Source organism: Parasteatoda tepidariorum, chromosome 1 (genome assembly GCF_982258835.1).
Source record: "Parasteatoda tepidariorum strain Cologne lab strain chromosome 1, Ptep-v5.0, whole genome shotgun sequence".
In the NCBI taxonomy this organism is placed as follows: Eukaryota; Metazoa; Arthropoda; class Arachnida; order Araneae; family Theridiidae; genus Parasteatoda; species Parasteatoda tepidariorum.
The window spans coordinates 22,185,479-22,205,684 of NC_141755.1; the positions used below are offsets into that span (position 1 = coordinate 22,185,479).

A 20,206-nucleotide genomic window follows, 5' to 3' on the forward strand; every position below is an offset into this window, starting at 1 on the left:
AAAAAGGGCAAGCATGGTACAATAAGCTGCGATCTAATTTACTTATAGCCTTTATCCATTAAAGTGTTGCCAAAATATTTATTAGGGCTTGAACGGTTGTCAAATGTGTAAATGAAATATAATTTTTATTAAACAGTAAAGAATAATATACTAATTTCTATAATTTATTGTATTCTTTAATACAATCGTTTCTAAAACAAAACTGTGGCAGTTGAGGCGCAAACTTAGTCTTCCTGCCTTCCCGTCCATTGGCGGTGGCAAGAACTTCACCAAATTTTTCAGCTTTTTCTAGTCAGCAAGTTTCTTTAAACAGTCTGAAGGTAGCAGCTAGTCTCTTTGAACAGTCTGAAGGTAGCAGCTAGTCTCTTTGAACAGTCTGAAGGTAGCAGCTGAAAAAAAATAAGACATAAACTGTGGTAAATTTTAATACTTTTAAATTAAAAGACAAATAGTTATATTGAAAAATTACACGAACTAAAGTAGACATGAGCACAATGCAAGTACTACTAACAGCCCTAGGTTGACAATTCTTTTGTATAGAATCAGAGCAGTTTTTATGTTTCCAGGAGCACCGGGCCTATTTTTATATGGGGGCCCTTGACGAGTAAGTTAATAACAAATGGAAAATATTATATTTTCATAGCTGCCAACCTCTAGTTATAAAAATGCAGAAGATAGACAAAAAAAAAATGCAGAAGAAATGCCTAAAAATGCAGAAGATTCGCAAGCACATACTAATTACCAATAAATTTATAAAAGAAGCGGATTTTAACTATTTTGATAAATTATTTATTTATAAATCCACTTATTATGAGCAAAAAAAAGCAATACTCATCTTTTTTTAAAACAAAAAAGGAAATATTTTTTAAAAAAACTTTCGACCAGCTACTTGATGGTACAATATTCGATTAAAAATGTAGTTACGGCCTTGCCAAACGCTGTTACAAGAGGAACAGCGACGTCTGACTTAAAGAAAATACTAGCTATCAGGCAGATGGGTAAAATGCAGAAGATCTTATCTTCTGCGCATAAAAGAGGAAAAAATAGCTAAAATAAGTAAAAATGCAGAAAGCTTCTGCAAAATGCAGAAGGGTTAGCAGCTATGTATTTTATAATATGATAGACGGAAAAAAGTTTTTCCTTGAATAATTTTTAAAAAATATTTGGTCACCTTTCAATGAGGTGATCCGGGTTCCAATCCCAGTATCGGCTGAGATTAGAACCCGGCTAGTCAATACAAATTCCACATCTAACATGAGGTTACCACAGTGCTGATTTAGATATAGTGAAGTATTTTGTAAAGGTACTGCTAAGTGGTAATAAATTTTTAATCTTATATCAAAATAGATAAGCTAAGCTAAAAATTTTTTTTAAAAAATCTATGTACTTATTGGAATTTTTTTTCACAAAATTTCTTTATAGAAAATCTGATTATGTCAAAGATACTATAAACATATTATGAGAAAAAATTACCAGTTAATAACTTTGCTGCTTCAAATAGACTTTGAAAGGGAAGAATGACACTATATCAGGAAAAAAACATCTGAATTCATCAGCCCCCTTTTCTTTCCTTCTATTTTTGACATATTAGGGTAATTTCTTTCTAATATAACCCATCTTTCTACTATAGCTTTAGAAATAAACATTTTCCACTAATAAAATATAATGTAGATTTTAATTCCATGCTTTTTTAATCAAAAGGTAGAATTTTAATTAACATTATTTGCATTTTTTTTTGAAAAAATTCATGTTTATTAATTACTCTCTACAGCTATGGAAGTCTATATTAAGACAGCATTAAATGTGTACTTTAATTTGTACATTTAATGCCATCAATCAATCTCAAGAATCAAAAAAAATTTTAAAAATGCAATTTCAAATGTGTTGGAATTTAACACACACCAAGAAAGAAAGCAATTTGAATAACTAAAATTAATTAATGCAGCAATTTATTTAAAATAAGTTTTAAAACTAGAAAAAAAAATAATAAAAGCATCAATAATTTAAAAACACTGTATTTTAACTTTCAAAATCAATGCTTTTTTTTCTAAAAAAAAATCATTTGATTTAAATCATGTAATAAATCAAGCTGATCTAAATCAACAAACCCTGATAACTAGAAGAAGATGCCATGGTTGAGAAAAGATGCCATGAAAAACATTACAAAACCTTAAGAGCAGCTAACTTTTGAACTTTGAAACATACAATGCTGTAAATGTATTAGAGTTCAGAATACAAACTAAGCAAAATAAAACAGGAAGGACCAGGGTAGTTAATTTAAGGAATAACTGATCCATTTTAGTGCAAGATAATGACTCATGAAAAAGTAAAGTCTAATTACAAATTTTAAAATTCTAAGTCTATAAAATTACCTAAGATGGCGTTTGTAACAGCTGAGAGGCTTTCAAAACACTGTTTCCTTTTTCATTTTAATTTACAATACATCATCGCCAATTCCAAGATGGTGCTGAAGTAAAAGAACATAAATAGCCTTCTTTACAGATGGTTTCAAAATAACATATCTGAAAGAAAAAAAAGATATATATAAAAATATAATGTTTTAATAACCATTACAAAATGTACCTCATATTTTATCATCAATTAAGACCACACAAGTAAAACGGGCATAGGATTGCTGAAGAAAGGAATTATCTACATTTTTCATTTTTATAATATATTATTTCTTATTTCAGTCACTTTATTCTCAAAGAGTTATTGCATTAGTTCTTTACTTTGTATATGAGAAGCTTCCAAAGCAATGGCCTGTGCATAAATATATTGAACATTGCAATATCAGATTGTATGTTAACGAATCCAATTATCAAGAATTCTATGTATAAATAGTGTGCGGAGAAATACCCATACCATTAAAACACTTATCACAGTCATATTTGACTTAAGAATCACATAAGTTAAAATATGTTGCAAAGTTGGGACATATTCAGCTATGGATTGCTTTTCATTTTGATATGTACATGGTATCTGCGACATTTTAGATTTTAAAACCCTGACTTTCCATCAATAACTCCAAAAAGTTGTCATGAGTTATCGAAGTTACTATTTTATCCGACAAAAACACTACAATAAATTCAAAAAAGCATTATAAAAACATTAATTGAAATGATAGGTATAACCAAAGCTGTTATACTCTGAATCCTAGAAGCAGAACTTTTTCGAGCTATCTGCGACAAAACTCTCTAGCACTAATATCTTTCTGCAAGATACTTTTCACAATAATAAACAGTTATGTTACTAATTTAAAATAACAAAAGCACTGTGTTTAAAAAAAAAAAACAAAAAAAACTATGTATAACTTTTTTTAAATTGAGCGTATAATTTTTATTATAACATTACATGCAACATTTTCGCATTTTGTTGGGAGGCAGGGGGATATAGAAATTATTTCCTTCGCCTTTTGTCATCCCAGTAAAAAAAAATTGCAAATTATTAAATCCGCAGTAGTACTCGGCGAAAAAAAAAGATTGACAACAAATTCACACGAATTGGTCACCTCAAATGAGTGTTTCGTTTCTTGATTAGGCTGTTGTATAAAAATATCGTATAATAAATATCAGATTTAAAAACTATGGAGAAATCAATAGCAATAACTGATAAAATTCGACAGAATTATTGACCTAAAAAGTAAATACCCAAATACAAGATTCGAATTTTTCAGGTTGCTTATCGGGATATTTAAAATCCACTTGAAAATCAACATCAATAACTGACGAAAATACAACAGAAAAAAACCCATCAATTTACGCTACTATTGGCGTATATTGAACACGCCAAAAAGTTATTATTCAAATGCATGATTCAAATATAACTAGTAAATTTCTGTCAAAAAATAAAAAAAGGTAATTTTTATTTTTTTTTTTACTTTTCAAAAGAAAAATCTTTCTGCAAGAACTTTGTAATGTTCAGTGAAAATGTTGCCGTGTCTCTGCAAATCTGCCACGGGGCTCTAAACCTTCTCATTTATTGATATTAAACTTAAAAATTGAGTAAAGAAAGAGTTGAAGCATTTAAATAGCTGAAAAATATACAAAAGTAAATAACTTTTATATAGCTTTTTAAAGCTGCTTTTTTTCTTCTTAAAAGTAAGTGTAACATAAAATGCCTAAACAAGAATTTTAAATTCATTATAATAAAAAAAAATTAAACAAATAAAATAATTAATAAGATTCTGAAATCACTGAAGTTTAAAAGATTATTCGCTCTAGAAAGGATGTTCTTTCCTTAATTATTTTAAAGAACACAATTGAAACATTTTATATTTTAATAAAATACGATTAAGATTGGATATTTTGTTACAAATTCAGATATTCAGAACACTATGAAATTAGGGGGATTCCATTTTTAAAATTAAGATTTTTCAGTTACCTAAATCTGCAATTTTTAAAAAAATAATAGTTAGATCATGACAAATTTTGTTCAATATAGAAATCCATGACTTTCTAGGTGTACTGATACCCTATATGTACCCTAATAAATACATATATGTACCCAAAGAATAGTATCAGGAGAAATACCCTATTCTTTGGCAGGAGCATATGGGAGGAACGTTGAACAAGTTCGTCTTTTTTAGTCCGAGAAAAGCAGATAAATTGTTATAGTGCACAGAACCAATAAAAGTAAACAAGATCTTTGGGAATATCAGAATTGAATAATGTGATATAATTTAATAGTTAACAAACTTCAGTTTATGTAAGTTAAAACCCCTTCTGAAATTATGAATTACTTGATTAATGAGCTACTTGGTTCGGTAAGTAAGATGTAGACATATAAAATTTTCATGATTCAATTCTTTTTTTTTGTAATTTAAACATTATATATTAATTAGATACAGTAAGCATAATATTAAATAATAATTAAACACACACACACATATATATATATAAATAAATATATATATACTGCAAACTTGTACGGTTGAGAAAAAAACTTCTTACTAGCAGCAACATTAGATATCTTATTAAATCTTCAGTATACATATTAAATCAATCTAGTAGACATACTAAATCTTCAATTTAAAATTTCGAAAAAAAAAAACATTTCAATCTACCATGACAAATTAATAATTAAAAAATATGCAAATATGATCCATTTGTTAGCTCACTTAGCTCTTAAATTTTTAATTAGTTCAAGTATTAAAAAATATTTTTCATCAAACGTACAATTTGGCAGGTGTGAAAAATATAAACATAAGCATGTCAGAAGGCTTAACATCTCCAAACATACTATAAAATTACGCCACTGTTTGTGAATATGAGAATTGAATAACGTGATATAATTAAATAGTTAAGCAGCCTGGACAAGATAAAGGTGGAAATCAATGTAATTCTTGCAATATATAATTTAATTATATATATTAAAAACAGCACATACCTGCCAAGATCAGAGAATTCGTTCATTTCAACAAGGTGCATTAATTCCCCTTCATCTTCAGCTGGTTTGAGTTTTCGGGCTCGCTAAATCGGAATAATTTTCATTCCATTTACATTATGAGCTAAGGTATAAATTTTATGAGACGAAATTAGATTTAAATATAAGTAGACAAAAGATAAATAGATCGCAGGTGGTAGCGGTAAATGATAAACAGCATCTTAACGGGTTATGGTTACGGTTCCGAGTGGTATAGATCGTAGATTTCAGTATTTAGAGAAAAAATCGATGTCGTGACAAAAACACGATTGCAATATTGATATCAAATATTGTCCGGGGTTGTTCGGATATCTCTAAATTTATATTTTAAACTTATTTTTTGGAATTATAACAATTTGACGTAATTTTTTGTCTTTTAAATGATTAATTTTGATTTAAGGACACAATAAAGTTTTAAATGATAAGTTTTACAAACATATTTTTATAGTGAAATCGACGGGAATCGTACAATATCGTACACACAATTTCGATTTTCGCCAATATTGACAATGTCGGTCGATGTAAACTAAAGCTGTTACAATATCCCTGTGCTACTTGGGTAGAAAGGACAGAAAAAATTCTTAACAACTGACATCAAAATAATAAAAAAAAACATCCAATGGTGTGAAATTACGTGTCAAAAAGAGATTACTCAAATTCGCATGACATAACATCTTATTAAAAAAGTATCAAATTTTTGAAAAAGGAAAAAAAAATAATAATTTAAAAAAAATTTGATCGCTGAAAGGATCACAGGTTACCCATTTTGAAAAATAAACTCACCAACTTAATGCATAACAAAATTAAATAATTGAGAAAAAAAAGAATTTAAAAAAATTATCAAACAGCAGCAGCAGGGCCGTCTTAATAGCATGTAGGGCCCCCAGGCATAAAAATATTTTAAGACCTATAGCATGCCATAATGCTTAAAAAGAAACTAAAAAACTTCACATACATAAAATAAATCATTTTTAAGGTAGTATGCAATCATTTTATTCCATTTTGGTTACCACAAAATTTCGAAGCATTTTTACACTATGGATGGGTGATCGTGTAATGCTAAGGGTGGTGGCGCTAGTGGTAAAATTGCTCTTTCAAGACTTCCGGGTTACTGCTTCCGATATATTTTTCGCCGCAGATTTCAAAAACGCGCCATCATATTATTGCATCATATCTTTTGCAGCATTTCACGTGTACCGAGTTCTTTCTTTTAGCCTTTAAACTTCAGCATTATCATATTAATATTATAATCATTAGAATATTTTCTAATTAGGCTAACTTAAAAAGATATTTTTAAAGATATTTTTGGCGACATTTTATTCAAATGTAACCAAATAAGGGATAAAATACAAAACATGGCAAACCTAAAGAATTATTCACAATGAGATATTAACTTTCCAAAATTTTTTTAGGTCTTACGACCTCTGAGAATCAATACATTTCTGAAAGCTCTTATGAATGGTACAATTATGTTTAGATTTGAACCCAAATTATAATAACAAAACTGCATAGAATATTAGGCTTGTTCTCACATCGCCTCGTAGTCATAACATAAGCGGAGGGATACACCGGAAATTTTCTAAATTTCTTCCGGTTTAAGGACGCTTGTTATTGTTTACATTAGACCACCCATCCATGCATAATTTAAAAAAAAAAAAAACTGAGATGCTAACTAGTCGTAATCCTCATTTAATAAAATAATTTTCAAAACCATGGAAGTAAATTAAAATAATTAAACTAAATAAACATAAAGGTATAACAAATCAAGAAAAAGTTCAGAAGGTATGAATTATTTTTTAAAACTAAACAGTTTGAGGGGATAGTAGTTATCGATAATGTCAACCTTCATCTATGAAAAGGTACCTCAACATAGAATCGAGTTAATGTGCCTTATATTCTAGTGAATTGGAATTGTATTTTTGTAGTGGTAGACACACTACAGTACTCTCCCACCAGAATTAAAGCTGCGATAGAATTCGATGAATGGATACCACTAGTTGATTAATTGCTGTTTTGTGAAAAGTCGGGAGAGCTGTATTAAGCTCACCGTACTTTTGAGTGTTGATCTTGAGACTGTATTAAATTCACGGTCGCAGTACCCAAGTAGCACATAACATTAGATAATATCAGAAAAGCGGCAAAATCTAACATTATATTACACAACCTGTAATATTAGAAAGATATAAAAGGTCGCTATTTGCTCAGCCTTTTATAATATTAGATTCAATGCAAACTAATATTATCTAGCGTTCGCCATAATATTCTTTTGCGTTAGTTTTGATGCTATATAATATTAGATTTTGTATTTTCTGATATTATTCTGCTTTTTATTTTTTTGGAGTAAGCAAGAGGAAAATATGGATGGTAGTAGAATAATTCGACGATACAATTTTACTTAATTTTCTGTATTGTTGTGAAGCAGTAAAACATAGAACAGTAGTTTTATGTCATTCCATGCATTATTTACTTAGCAATACAGAAATACTAAATAAAATTATATTAGCGAATTCTGCTACCTTCCATTTTTCTCCTCCTTACTCCAAAGTATATCTTATGTTCAGCTGATTTTTTCGAATATTTAAATTAGGAAATATTTTATAGCAACTTTTATTGATATTTTTTTCTTTTATACATACAATGGGTTTTCTGACAAATTTTATATCATTAATAATTTTCAAGTCTTTAATTTTAAAATGTACTCTTAATTTTCTTTTTAAAAAAACTGGGTTTATTTTATTAAAATCTTAGTTTAATTTGTTAGTTTGTAATATATATATTTTTTAAAATGGTTTCACAATTATCATTCATTATTTATATTCTGAAATTATATAATAAAAACCACACTATATAATTATAAAGTTATATATTTACATTTGAACTGAGTGGAAATTTAAACTTAAAATTTTTTCCCCTTACAATTGTTCAATTTTTAAGTGGACATGTCTTGTAATAATTGGCACAATAAAGAAAAAAATTTAAAAATATTCAAATTACTTACTTCAACAAATTTACACGCATTTTTTCCCCTTCTTTTTTCACTGGAATTGCTAAATGGAGAAATACTTACGTAACTTTATTCTTTTAGTATTTGAAATTTTATTTAGCAAAACACCTAAAAACAAAACTCAAACGCAAGGTAGAAATTTTTCCAGGGAATGAAACCAGGAAAGCAACTAATATCACGAAAATTGCTAATATTTTTTTTTAATAATGTTAGAATAACTTCAGGAATTTTCATCAATTCGATAATTATTTAAAGGTGTTATGTTCTATTAAACTAACAATCTTTGCAAAAAATTAACATAACATTTTAATTTCAAAACTGTCAGTAAATATCATGTTATCTAAATTAAATTTGCACAAACATATAATTGCATACAAGAATGAGACGAAAAAATAATAAATTTTTTTACATTATCTTTTAAAAGTTGCCTTTAGTATTAGTGATCAAAATCGTTTTTCTCTGATTATATAGTATGCGTTATGAAGAATTAGCCTTAAAAAAACATATATTATGCATTTAAAAAAGTTGCTTTTGCAAAGAATTTTATGTATAAAAATTTAAACAAGATTCTTCTTTAAGTTGATTTAAATTTTCTGTTTTTACAATAATGTAAATAAATGTTCTGCTAAATTTTAAATATTAAGCCTAAGAAATTTTTACTATTATCATTATTTTACAATTACATTAATTTAAATCTTTGCAAAAATCTATAAAATCATAAAAATCTATATACACTTCTTATCTCGAATTTGAACTGCAAAATTAAGTTAATAAATACAATGCTAGTAGTATAATTGCTCATAAGTTAGAGTTAATGTTTAACAATGATGTTAAAATAAAATTGCTTCTGATATCTTCAAAATTTCTCGAATTTTCATAATACTTAAACATAACTATAATGACTAGAATAAATTACACAATGCAGTAGTTAAGAATAAAAAAATAAATCAAATCAAATCATGACAAACATTTCACTACTTAATTATTTTATTTTAAAACAAAACACAATATAAATATAACTTCACTAAACTATAAAAGCAATACATTCTTACCATCATTGTTTAATATAAGCTTATCAATATTCTTTTGTTAAAATATAAGTTAAGAACACGTATTTGTAATTAAATAAAATAAAAAATTTTTCTAAAAGCAACAGTAGGACCATGTGTTATCATTTTAATTATTATTATTTTTAAATTAAAAAAAATTTCAAAACTTTACAGTCATTTCATACAGTTTAAAGTTTTTCTTCAATTCAATTTTTTGTTTTTGTGCTACTGAACTATATTTCAGAACAATAAACTGAAAATCTTTGCTTTACTGAAAGATTTTATAAATTGGTCAGCAGCATTTTTGCATATCACACAAACGAATCGCACAGGGATGCACCTTTCTTCAAACTTTCAGCTCCGGCAGATTTAAAGAGAGCCTCCAGTCGTTTTGTTTTCTGTCAGGATCGAACATATTGCTCCTAGTTTTCTACCAGAAATTAATTTCCATTTGCATTGTACAGCACCCAAGCTCAAAAATGAATGGCTCCTTCCTGGTAGATAAGCTTGTTTATCCTGCAGACGAAGCTAAAATTATAAGAGAAAAAAGTTAACTTTACATTGAAAACACTAAACTTAAACCTCTATATTACTTTATATTGAAAACATTAAATTAGTTAAAGTAAATTTAAAACTATTAAGCATTGAATACTTCTTTAAAACTTAAATCATTTTATTTGAAAATGTTTACAATTTAATGGGTAGATTTCCGTAACAATACCTGCACCAAAAAATCTCAGTATCACCAATCAAGAATAGAAAATTATTTCACTTATAACGGCCTTCAAATAATAATTTTATTTTTTCTTAATTATTATTTTTTTAAAAAAGAAGAAATTATAGGTCAAAACGCTTAAGCTCTTTTCAATTGAAGTGAATATTCAAGTATATATACAGATACAAAAATATATCAAATTCAATACTTTTTAATTTTTTTTAAAGATTAAGTACAATGACACTTAACTGTTAAAATATTTTTGTACATTGTATAAGTTCATAGAGCTATTGGGAAATGTTCACATTTTTTTTAAGAACTTCATAAATAAAAATTTTAACACCTTTTAAGCACTGTTCTTCATTTAACGTTAACATACTTTGAATAGACCATATTGTTGCTTATTTTTTAACTATTTGCTATCATTTATAAATTAATATAATTAATCATATATCAAAATCATCTGTCTAATTCATGAAATGAAAATAAAGATATTTAACTCACCATTTTACAATATATTAAACAGGAAATTCAAAAAATGTAACAACAGTGTTCAACTTGTGAATAAAATTTCAAACATTCTAAAATGCAATGGTTTTAACTAAAAAGTAATTGATTAATTAATAATTATTTAAACATGGCAAATTTGTTTACAAAAAATTTATTTTTATCTTTATCGTTGCAATGAAAAAAAATTCAAACTGCAAAACTCTTTTGTGACAAGCCAACAAAAAAAGTGGCGAAAAGTGTTAAATAAACAATTGCTAATTTTTTCCATTGCTTATTTTAAAATTTGATTAATGTAAAAGAACATCAATGTAAAAAGATACTATGAGAATTTAAAATCATCAATTCATGGATGAAAAAAATCATATAGAAGGAGAATTCTCTAACAATTCACATATTTCAAAGTTGTAAATATATATTAAATATAGTTCGCCCCTTCCCCCAAATATTTTGACATAGCATTCTTTAAAAGTCAGTATGCATACCCAACATTTGTCAAATATCTTTTTTCTTATAGTTTAACAAATTTTTACAGCATTAGATTATTTCTAATAGGAATTTATTTAAAAAATACAATTTAATCAAAGCTCTACATTCACCATAATCACCATTTTGAATAGACCATATTATTGTTTATTTTTTAATCATTTACAAATTAATATAAATAATGATGCATCAAAAACATTCAAATAAAAATCAGTCTATATTTAAATAAAAATGTTTAATTCATCGTTGTACAATATTTCAAACATGAATTTTAATTAAAATTTCTTGAAGATGAAGAGCTATATCTGAAATTGTAAAGGAAAATTAAATTTACAATGGAAAAACCAAATTTAAAATTCTTAAACAATGAATATTTATTTTAAACTTAAATTATGCAATTTGAAAATGTTTTTAAAAATTTTTAATATCTTTTACAATGAAATTCAATGAGTAAATTGCAGTATCAATACTTGCATTAAAAAATCTTGGTAGAGCCACACGAAAAGCAAAAAGTAACATAGTGGGAAGGAGATTAACAAAAGAGTTTAGCTCATAAACACTCTCAAGCAAACTATCATATGTTTAAAAAAAAAAAAAAAAAAATATTCAAACTACAAAACTCTTTAACCCCTTTTATTAGACCTGAAAATAAATATTCACTATGTGGCAAGCTATCAACAAAAAAAGTGTGAAATAAACAATTGCTTACTTTCGTCCATTGCTTATTTTAAAAATAGTAGATTTTCTTGAAGATGAAAAGCTATATATACTGAAATTTAAAAAGAAAAGAAATTAGATTTTGAAATGAAAAAAAAAAAACACATTTAAAACTATTTAACATTGAATATTTATTTGAAACTTTAATTATTTAATTTGAAAATGATTTTAAGAAATTGAAATATCCTTTACAATGAAATTAAATGATAAATTTCGGTATCGATACCAGCGTAAAAAAAATTTCGTTAGTGTCACACAAAAAATAACACAGAGGGAAGAAGATCAACTAAAAGAATTTAGCTCATAAGCACTCCCAAGTAAACTCTCAGATATTTAAAAATAAAATCAAATTGCAAAACCTTTTAACTTCTTTTATTATACCAGAAAATAACTACTCGCTATGTGGCAAATCAACAAAAAGAGTGCCGAAAAATATTAAATAAACAAATGCTTATTTTAAAATTCGTATAAGTACATCAATATAAAAAGATACAATAAGAATTCAAATTCATCAATTTATGGTTGAAAATACCATTTCGGAGAATTCTTTAACAATTCACATATTTACAAATTTATATAACATTGTAATATATATATTGTCCCTCCCCCCAAATATATTTACATTACATTTAAAAGTCAGTATGCATAACACTTATTTTTTTATTGCTTAATTAAATTTTTAGTCTCAGATTATATGTAATAGAAATTTATTTAAAAACTTTATTAAACAATAATTATTTATTAGACTAATTATCATAATAATTATTTAATAAATATTTATTAAACTAAAAGAAACATTACAGAATAGGACAAACTCGAAAGGTACAACCCCAGGCAAACATATACATATTTTTGTTTAAAAAAGTTACAAGTTTAAAATCTATTTGGTGATTGCACTTGGCGGGACAGTGCCCCAAGAAATTTAAATAAAAATGTTTAATTCTTTGTTTTACAATATTTTAGACATGAAATTTTAATACGGAAACAATATTGTTTGTATTGAACGTTAAACATTCTAGAATGTAATGGTTTAAACTGAGCTAAAAGTAGCAGATCATTAATTTTCTAATTGTTTTAACTTGGCTAATTTGTTTACAGACAATTATTTTTATCTTTTCCACTGTTGCAGAAAAACTTTGTCCAAGTCCTTGTTGTTGCATATCCAAGAGACATCCGACAGATATCTTTGACCTACCACAGTCATCCAAGGGATGTCCTAAGTTAAACATTGATATCTCTCTCACATCGTTTAGATGTCTGTTCTATTTAGTTTTTGGATATCCCAAGGATATTCTTTTAGATGTCTCAGAGACAACCCTGAATGTCTGAGAGACATATTTCATTTTTGTTTACTAAAGTATTTAAAAAATGCTTATTTACTAAATTTGTATTATTTATTAATAAACGATACAAATTTTTAATTGAGAATTTCTCATTAAATTGATTTATCTTGTATTATGAGTATATTTAGATTGCACATCACGTAAGTTTTGAGAATATTAATTGCAAAATGTTAGGATATATGTAAAATACTCATAATACCCGATTCACTTTATTTGACAAATTATTTCAGAATTCTAATTTGAAATATTTATATACTTGAAATTATGTTTTGCTTTGATTGCTACCTTAAGAAATTTGTTAAAGTAGTAAATTTTATAATATACTGAATTTAGTAAAATTTTATTAAAATACAATTTTTCCCAAGGTGATTGTAATATTCAGAAAGAGTGTTTTAAATTAGAAACGTAATTACAATTACGGCATAAAAAATTTTATTGGAAGAAAAGAACTGGTTGTAGTATTCGAAAAATGAAGGTTGAAGGAATAATATGAAATTATTTCAAGATTCTGAATTTTTTCAATTATGAAAAAAAAAATTGTAAAACATCAATGATTCATTTTCTAAAATTAAAAAAAAAATTTAAATTAACTTTAAGAAAAGTTTAAATTATTATTATGAGTTTTAATTTAAATGAGAGAAAAAGGAAAATTTCTGAAACTGAAATTTTTTTACATTTTCATGCTTATTGAAAAGAATGTTAAATAAATAAGGGTATAAATCGAAACAATCATATATAAATAGTTTATTTACAAAAAAGTAAAATTTACAATTTAAAATTTTTTAATGAAGATACATTTCTTGCTTTTTGCATGCCGTTTTTTATACATTTTTCAATTTCATGGTCTGTTGCTATTTCTTGGATCGAAGGATTTCTCCTCACAGCACCTAAAAATAGAGCAATGGCATAGCATAAGTTTTAGAAATGATTGAAATTAAATATTTATTAATGACATTCAAGAAAACTATACCTATTCTTTCCTTAACAGATTTTTTTACCCCTCAATTCTCCATCAGAAAGTTTTTTTTCATAAAAATAGTCAAAATTTTAAATTTTGTTTCTGTAGTTTAGTTTGTTTACAGAAATGAGTTAAAGTAAAAAATGTGTAAAAAAGTTAAATGTGACTTTTTAAAATAGCATTTACTCTCAATAAATGTTAACTTTTTAATTGCATACAGAATGATATGATGCACTATTTTGCCACTATAAAGTACACATTAGTTTTTTTTATAATCTGGTTAAAAGCAATAAGCTAAAACTAATTTGATTGATAAAAATAGAAGGAATTATGGAGAAGTCTACCAGAAAGAGCATAAAAATCCTTTTAATTTATGCTAAGAAGAAGAAGAAAAAAATTCTAAAATGTGTGCTGGTGAAAATTAAAAGACCAGTGGTTAATTTATTGACATATTAGTTTAAACATTTTTGTTGTAACCTTTCTCCATATTTTTGCTTCTTAAAATTACCCAATCGTACTTTATCATTTAAGGATAGAGTAATAATATTTATACAGCATGCATAATCAAATTTTTCAACAAAAAATGAGCACTAAAAAAATATTTTTTATCACTTTCCAAAAAAATACAAACACATTTTTGAAAACTTAAACTAGTTTCGGTTAAATATTGCAGAGAAAATCGTGAATATCACGTTTTTTTTGTTTTTGTAATTTACGACAACAATCGCCACACTAAAAAATTTCTTTTTAAAAGATAGAAAATTAAGCACTTTTTTCAAACCCACAATAAAATAAAAACACCTTAAATATCTTTTAAAATATAAAAATAAAAAATAAGCACCTTTAAGCATTTTTTAAAAATGCTAGGCACCCTGTTATGTTAGAAAACGAAGATAGATTTCATCACATTTTATTACATACCTTGCTTGCTTATATATATTAGATAATTATGTTTCAAATTTAAAAAGTTAAACTTTTTTCTTCTACAAATGCCATGAGTCAGACAATGAACAAAATAATTAAACAAATTTTTGTGAATTGATGCATTGTAAATAAGGGCACATTATTTGAGTGATAGCTCATATGCTTTTGTAATTATGGTTAAATACTAACTCATAAAAAATTTTACTTAAGGAATACAATTTTTTCTTGAGAAAACAAATAGTAAAAAGTGACAGCTATTTTTTTTCTTCTTTTCACTTATTTTATAAATTTATAATTTTTTATGAAATACGTGTGCATACATACACATATATATATTTCTTTTTTATTACTTTAAAATCAACTCATAAATAAAAATGTTTTATACTTCTTATGTCATTTTGATTTATTTAATCAAATCGGTAAACATATGAAATAAATGAAAATTTTGTTGGGAAAGATTTGTAAAATATACTATTTTTAACTTCCAAATTATTTTGTTGAGAAATGGGAGTTATAACAGTGTCTAGTATTGGATCTGGTAACAGGTTTAGATAATATGAATAGGCTTTAACTTTCCAAAATTGGTTAAGAACAATTGTATCAGATTGAATGAATGTATATTCAAACTTTACATCTAGATCTGGGCTAGATCCAGTGGTGCACTGTAAAATTCTGAGTTAAAAAACTTCATAACAATAAAAATATTGAACACTCAAGGTAACACAGGAAAAAACCAAAGGGGAAAAAAAAGTAAGAAAAGAGCAAGGAAGTAAATAATAAAATAGTGAAGTATACAGCACTCTGAGATTGTACCTGAGAAGAACAAATTAGTAATTAAATAACAAAAATTATACAAAGTTCATCACATCCTATTTAATTATATACAAACATCGTGTCTTAACTGGTGTATACATACCAGTTGAAATTGCATTTGGACAAAAAAAAAAATTTCTTTTAGTAAAAAGTTATTAAAATATTCACCCAAAAGTTTTGCTTCATGGCAAATCCAATCTGGAGAAGGTTTAGTTAGCTTCATAACAAGTTTCATTACTTCATACGCTTTTAAAAGGAGGCCACACACAACCTTTTGTTGACAACCAGGTCACTGGCACAACTGCAACCTCATCAATCAATAGAAACTTAACAATTGAAAAATTGTTCGGCATTATCTATATAAAGCAAAATTAAAAATACTTTTGAACACATAGTTCAGATATATACATGAATACAGCAATTACAATATCAAAAAAATGAAAATAAAGAAATTCTAAGTTAATGATTTTTTTAAAATTAAAAGCTATATATACAATGATAATCCATTGCATTCAAGCAATCATGTCCGTGCATGGAAACATTGTTTTGATGCACTTGGTCATTATCCATATAATGCAAAATTAAACATACTTTTGAACATTTACATATTTCAGATATATACATGAATAAAGCAATTGCAATATTATAAAAAATGAAAATAACAAAATTCTAAGTTAAACATTTTTTAAATTAAAAGCTATATATACAATGATAATTCCTAACACTCAAGCAATCATTTCAGTATGTGTGGAAATATTGCTTAAGAAATATGATTTTTTTTAAAACATGCAAATTGCACATAGATAATATAATGACCACACCTGTGGCAGAATTTTTTCAAGCTATTTGCAACAAAACTGTCTGGCACTAATATCTTTCTGTAAGATAACTTCAATATAACAAACATATAAGTTAGTAATTTAAAAATAGCAAAAAAGCTGTGTTTCCAAAAAAACTATGATTTTTTTAATTAAACATGTAATAATTTTTTATTCTAATATTATGGGTGTTATTTACGCATTTTGTTGGAGGGAGAGGATGTCACACAAATTATTTTCTTCTTCGCATTTTGTAAATAATCATCAAAATTTTAAAAAATAATGTAATCCATTATATAAGAAGAAAAAAACGAAGATTAACGATGAAATCATGCGAATTGGACTCATCAAAAAGGGGTTACTCAAATGCGTAATAAATAATTTTAATACCGTATAAAAATATCTGATATAAAAACTATTGAGAAATCAATAGCAGCTTATTAGACAGAATCATTGCCTTAAAAGTAAATACTCAAATGCAAGTTTCGAATTTTCCATATAGTGTGAAATAAATAGAGATATTTACAAAACCAGGTGAAAATCAATATCAATAACTGCCGAAAATATAATAGAATTTTTACATTGATTTACGATACTACCGGTGCAAATTAAGCGCGTCAAAAAGTGATTATCTAAATGCATGGTTCAAATATTATGTGTAAATTTCTGTAGAAAAGAAAACTAAATTTTTTTACTTTTTAAAAGAAAAATCTTTCTGCAAGAACCGTAACATTCTGTGACAATGTCGCTGTGATTCTGTCATGGGGATGACCACAATAATAAAATATTATTAACAATTTCAGCAACCAATATTACATATACAATATATACAAATAAAATAATGATGTATTAATATCATCAGCCTGACAAATGGCTAATGTATTCAAAATTAAAAATTTGGCTCAGCAATTTGTAAGTGGGTAAACAAAATAGAAGAATCGTATATATTTATATATATTGAACAGAATTCAACGCTAATATTAAAGGAATGATTTTGTGAGGAAAACAGGAATTCCTTGTTAAAACTTTCAATTCTACTAAGTGAAAAAAAATTAATGTATTTAGACTTGTCAATCTGAACTGCAAAGTCTAGGAAAAAGGGGCTGTTGATATTAATAAGACTTTTAGCGAGAAGAGAAAAATTAGTTCACATTAAGCGTGTTCACATGAGGAAGATTAAGTAATTTATACAAGAACAAAACGATCCGTTTTATTTGCAATTAGATATAAAAAGTATGAAAAATAATAAATATGTATAATGTAATATAGGTAAGAAGCTAAAATCTAATTAGAACGTAATTAATATTTATAATACAAAGGAAATACGTTGTAATTATCATTTTCTTTTAAGGCAAGGCATTTACATAAAATATGGTTGACACACATAAAATAAAGAGAAATGATTCCGAGCCAAAAGTATATGAGATTTAGCAGGATATTCATAGCTGTGAAGATTTAGCAAGATATTCATAACATCAACACAGCTAAGAAATTTGGTGACTACAATATTTACACTACCATCTGATATTTTAATAATATTTTTTATTACACAAATAGATTTATCTTTTAATAAGCATACATTATTAGAAATTGAAATCTTTAAAGAAAATTTTTCAAACAGTAACTCTTCATATTGTAAGCCATAACAATTCATCAAAGTCTGACTTATATCCAAGTTCATACATTTCAGAGATATGTAAAATGCACATAGGAGAAATAAAAATGACAATATAACCAATAAGAAGAAAACAAATATTTCAATAATAAAAAACTCTTACTTACTTCAACAATAAAAGATTTTTATATCAAGGTTGTAAAAGAAGACGTTCGCTAACAATAAATTCTGCAGTTTCGTATTTGGCAGGTTTCTATTTTTGTTGAGTACGGTTAGAATTATAATTATCTAAGAATATTTAAAAATTCAAAATTCTGTTTTAATTCAGAAAAAAAAAAATCTGCATCAGAAAAAGAAAATTATATCAGAGTTTGGAATTGTAAATAAAAGAATATCAATATCCAAAAACTGAAATCTCTAAGATATCGAAAACTGGATCTGCGTCAGCTATTGAGTACGATTTGAAACATCTCTTAGACATCCTACAGACATCCAGTGATCCATGTCTTAAACTTATCTATATTAAATATCCAAAAGATATCCAAAATGTCCATATCTAGAACTTAGATATGCCTGGATATCTCTATAATAACCAAATTACCACATCCCTCAGATATCCAAAAATGATATCCCAGAGATGTCTAAAATATCTAACTCATGGACTTAGATGTGTTTAGATATCTGTAAGAAGTCTGGAACATATCCGAATATCCACTGGATATTTGGATAAGTAACAGACGTGTTTGGATATCCCTGGGATAGCGGTGGCTGTGTGGGCGCTTCGGTAGCCCGACGACCTGCGCGCGAAGTCGAGCACTTTACGGTAGCACAGCTTAACGAGGACCAATACCGCACACCCTCGGTCCCTACGCAGACTGATCCAAGTGGTCACCCACCCGCACACTGATGCTTGACTTCGGTGATCTGCTGGGAACCGTGTCTTAACGATCAGTCCACTGCGGGACTTATCGACAATGTCAATCTTCATCTATGAAAAGGTACTTTAACATAGAATCGAGTTAACATGTCTTATATACTAGTGATTTGGAATTGTATTTTTGTAGAGGTAGACACATTGCAAGTTATTAAAACATCTTACAATACCCAAGTACCTAAAATTTTCATTGGAGAGAAGAAAAATAGATTTCGGTTTACTTTTTAAGTTTTCTTGGTGATAAACTATTCAAATTATTTGTGTTTGAAAATCAATCACTATTTGTAGGGAAAAAAATGCATTACTCTATAAAAATTTATTTAAAAAAAATATGCAAGGCAATGATTTTATTCTTAGCTTCTTTTAATGCAATTTTTAAAATAAGTAAGATTCTCAAAGGCCCCCTGAGTGAATGGGCCTCCGGTCATTGCCCTAGTGTGCCTATACGTAAATACGGTACTGAGCAACAGTCGCCATAGCAACGCATGGGCACTGTTTACTAACACTCTTTTACGCATAGTTGAATAGTTTGATAACGTCTAAATAAGGTGTGCACAACATCAAACCTAAAACAACACCCATTTTGCCACTGGGTAATAAAACTAAACATTTTATTTACGTTTTTTCTTTTGAAGAAAAAGAACTTTCAATGCAAAATAAGAAGTTTTAAGAGTGCTTAATTTCTATGATGCAAAATTATACTCTATTAAACACATTTAAGGAACCCTAGAAGAAAAGGAAATTCAATTCAAGGAGAAATACAAAAAAAATCATGTTCAGCAGCTCCACTGCAAATAAGAAAATGAAACTTTAGATGACTAAAATCATTCCTTGATACAGTGAATGGCTCTCTTGCATTTCAAGAGGAATTCATTTGAAAGTGGAAACTGTCTATTTTT

At 26.8% G+C, this 20,206-nt stretch overlaps 3 long non-coding RNA genes across 3 annotated transcripts; all 3 read right to left on the reverse strand.

Moving 5' to 3' along the window:
• Positions 1-148: 148 nt before the first annotated feature.
• LOC147816308 (uncharacterized) lies at positions 149-5,760 on the reverse strand. The gene is made up of 3 exons (XR_015432762.1): positions 5,389-5,760; positions 2,373-2,522; positions 149-389 (listed from the first exon to the last, which is right to left on the reverse strand). It is a non-coding gene; the product is annotated as an uncharacterized LOC147816308 (long non-coding RNA).
• Positions 5,761-9,397: 3,637 nt separating this feature from the next.
• Positions 9,398-12,472, reverse strand: LOC147816309 (uncharacterized). The gene is made up of 2 exons (XR_015432777.1): positions 11,895-12,472; positions 9,398-10,005 (listed from the first exon to the last, which is right to left on the reverse strand). It is a non-coding gene; the product is annotated as an uncharacterized LOC147816309 (long non-coding RNA).
• Positions 12,473-14,024: 1,552 nt separating this feature from the next.
• On the reverse strand, positions 14,025-18,708 carry LOC147816310 (uncharacterized). The gene is made up of 3 exons (XR_015432780.1): positions 18,541-18,708; positions 16,109-16,296; positions 14,025-14,132 (listed from the first exon to the last, which is right to left on the reverse strand). It is a non-coding gene; the product is annotated as an uncharacterized LOC147816310 (long non-coding RNA).
• Positions 18,709-20,206: the final 1,498 nt, after the last annotated feature.